The following is a 3,300-nucleotide window of genomic DNA, read 5'->3' as shown; positions in this document are numbered from 1 at the left end:
AAGAAGCATCTCCATTCCTGCCATTGGAGCAAACAATTTTGAGCTGAAACCTCAATTAGTTTCTCTGATGCAACAGAATTGCAAGTTTCATGGACTTCCATCTGAAGATCCTTTTCAGTTCTTAACTGAGTTCTTGCAGATCTGTGATACTGTTAAGACCAATGGGGTTAACCCCGAGGTCTACAGGCTTATGCTTTTACCGTTTACTGTATGAGACAGAGCTAGAGTGTGGTTGGACTCTCAACCCAAAGATAGCCTGAACTCTTGGGATAAGCTGGTCACGGCTTTCTTAGCCAAGTTCTTTCCTCCTCAAAAGCTGAGTAAGTTTAGAGTGGATGTTCAAACCTTCAGACAGAAAGAAGGTGAATCCCTCTATGAAGCTTGGGAGAGATATAAGCAACTGACCAAAAAGTGTCCTTTTGACATGCTTTCAGAATGGACCATCCTGGATATATTCTATGATGGTCTGTCTGAATTAGCTAAGATGTCATTGGATACTTCTGCAGGTGGATCCATTCACTTAAAGAAAATGCCTGCAGAAGCTCAAGAACTCATTGACATGGTTGCTAATAACCAGTTCATGTACACTTCTGAGAGGAATCCTGTGAGTAATGGGACGCCTCAGAAGAAGGGAGTTCTTGAAATTGATACTCTGAATGCCATATTGGCTCAGAATAAAATATTGACTCAGCAAGTCAATATGATTTCTCAGAGTCTGAATGGAATGCAAGCTGCATCCAACAGTCCTCAAGAGGCATCTTCTGAGGAAGAAGCTTATGATCCTGAGAACCCTGCAATAGCAGAGGTGAATTACATGGGTAAACCCTATGGAAACACCTATAATCACTCATGGAGAAATCATCCAAATCTCTCATGGAAGGATCAACAAAAGCCTCAACAAGGCTTTAACAATGATGGAAGAAACAGGTTTAATAGCAAGCCTTTTCCATCATCCACTCAGCAACAGACAGAGAGTTCTGAGCAGAATCTATCTAGCTTGGCAAATATAGTCTCTGATCTATCTAAGGCCACTATAAGTTTCATGAATGAAACAAGGTCCTCCATTAGAAATTTGGAGGCACAAGTGGGCCAGCTGAGTAAGAAGATCACTGAAACTCCTCCTAGTACTCTCCCAAGCAATACAGAAGAAATTCCAAAAGGAGAGTGCAAGGCCATTGAAATGACCATCATGGCCGAAACCACAAAAGAGGAGGAGGATGTGAATCCTAGTAAGGAAGACCTCCTAGGACATCCAGAGATCAATAAGGAGTTTCCCTCTGAGGAACCAAAGAAATCTGAGGCTCATCTAGAGACCATAGAGATTCCATTGAACCTCCTTATGCCATTCATGAGCTCTGATGAGTATTCTTCTTCTGAAGAGAATGAACATGTTACTGAAGAGCAAGTTGCCAAGTACCTTGTTGCTATCATGAAGCTGAATACCAAATTATTTAGTAATGAGACTTGGGAAGATGAACCTCCCTTGCTCACCAATGAACTAAGTGATCTGGATCAACTGAGATTATCTCAGAAGAAACAAGATCCTGGAAAGTTCTTAATACCGTGTACCATAGGCACCATGACCTTTGAGAAGGCTCTATGTGACCTTGGGTCAAGGATAAACCTCATGCCCCTCTCTATAATGGAGAAACTGGGAATCTTTAAGGTGCAAGCTACCAGAATCTCACTAGAGAAGGCAGACAACTCAAGAAAACAAGCTTATGGTCAAGTAGAGGACGTGTTAGTAAAGGTTGAAGGCCTTTACATCCCTGCTGATTTCATAATCCTGGATACTGGGAAGGATGAGGATGAATCCATCATTCTTGGAAGACCCTTCCTAGCCACAGCAAGAGCTGTGATTGATGTGGACAGAGGAGAATTGATCCTTCAACTGAATGAGGATTCCCTTGTGTTTAAAACTCAAGGATCTCCTTCTGTAACCATGGAAAGGAAGCATGAAAAGCTTCTCTCACTGCAGAGTCAACCAAAGCCCCCACAGTCAAACTCTAAGTTTGGTGTTGGGAGGCCTCAACCAAACTCTAAGTTTGGTGTTGAACTCCCATATCCAAACTCTATGTTTGGTGTTGGGAGTCTATAAAATTGACCTGATCACCTCTGTTGCTCCAGGAGAGCCCACTGTCAAGCTATTGACATTAAAGAAGCGCTTGTTGGGAGGCAACCCAATGTTATTTAATCATTTTTATTTTATTTTCTCTTTGTTATTTCATGTTTTATTAGGTTGATGATCATGTGGAGTCACAAAAACTATTGAAAAATCAAAAACAGAATGAAAAACAGCATTGAAAACAGAACACCCTGGAGGAAGGGCTTACTGGCGTTTAAACGCCAGTAAGGAGCATCTGGCTGGCGTTTAACACCAGAACATAGCATAAAACTGGCGTTAAACGCCAAAAGCAAGCCGCAGTCTGGCGTTTAAATGCCAGGATTGCACCAAGAGGAAAGCTGGCGTTAAACGCCAGAAACATGCACCATACTGGCGTTCAACGCCAGAAACATGCTGCAGAATGGCGTTGAATGCCCAAAACAAGCATGGAGGTGGCGTTTAACGCCAGAAACATGCTGCAGTCTGGCGTTAAATGCCAGGATTGCATATATAGGGCATTTTACACGCCTCAAAGGTGAAGGGATGAGAAATCCTCAGACACCTCAGGATCTGTAGACTCCACAGGATTCCCTCAGGATCTGTGGACCCCACAGGATTCCCACTTACCTTTCTTTTCTCCTCTTCACACCTTTTCATATCACTTTTCCCCAAATACCCCTCACCAATCAACTCAATCACCCTTTCCCATCACCTCTTCACCACTCACATCCATCCTCTCTTCCCCAAAATCCCCCACCTACCTTTAAATTCAAATTAATTTCCCTCCCAAACCCAACCCTAAATGGCCGAACCCTAACCCCTCCCCACTCCTATATAAACCCCTCATTCCTTCTTCATTTTCACACAACACAACCCTCTCTTCTTCCCCTTGGCCAAATCCACCCTCTCCCTCCATCTCCTCAATTTTTCTTCTTCTTCTACTTCTTTCTCTTTTCTTTTGCTCGAGGACGAGCAACCATTTTAAGTTTGGTGTGGTAAAAGTATTGCTTTTTTTTTCCATAACCATTTATGGCACCTAAGGCCAGAGAAACCTCTAGAAAGAGGAAAGGGAAGGCAATCGCTTCCACCTCTGAGTCATGGGAGATGGAGAGATTCATCTCTAAGGTTCATCAAGACCACTTCTATGAAGTTGTGGCCAAGAAGAAAGTGATCCCTGAGGTTCCTTTCAAACTCAA

The 3,300-nt window shown here is 42.9% G+C and overlaps 1 non-coding gene across 1 annotated transcript; it reads right to left on the bottom strand.

The window, feature by feature from the left end:
• Nucleotides 1-322: 322 nt before the first annotated feature.
• LOC112767771 (small nucleolar RNA R71) lies at nt 323-426 on the bottom strand. The gene has a single exon (XR_003185212.1). It is a non-coding gene; the product is annotated as a small nucleolar RNA R71 (small nucleolar RNA).
• Between the last annotated feature and the right edge of the window lie 2,874 nt (nt 427-3,300).

Source organism: Arachis hypogaea, chromosome 17 (assembly GCF_003086295.3).
Source record: "Arachis hypogaea cultivar Tifrunner chromosome 17, arahy.Tifrunner.gnm2.J5K5, whole genome shotgun sequence".
Lineage (NCBI taxonomy): Eukaryota > Viridiplantae > Streptophyta > Magnoliopsida > Fabales > Fabaceae > Arachis > Arachis hypogaea.
Note: the sequence above shows the minus strand (reverse complement) of the source record. Positions and strands in the feature narration are given on the sequence as shown.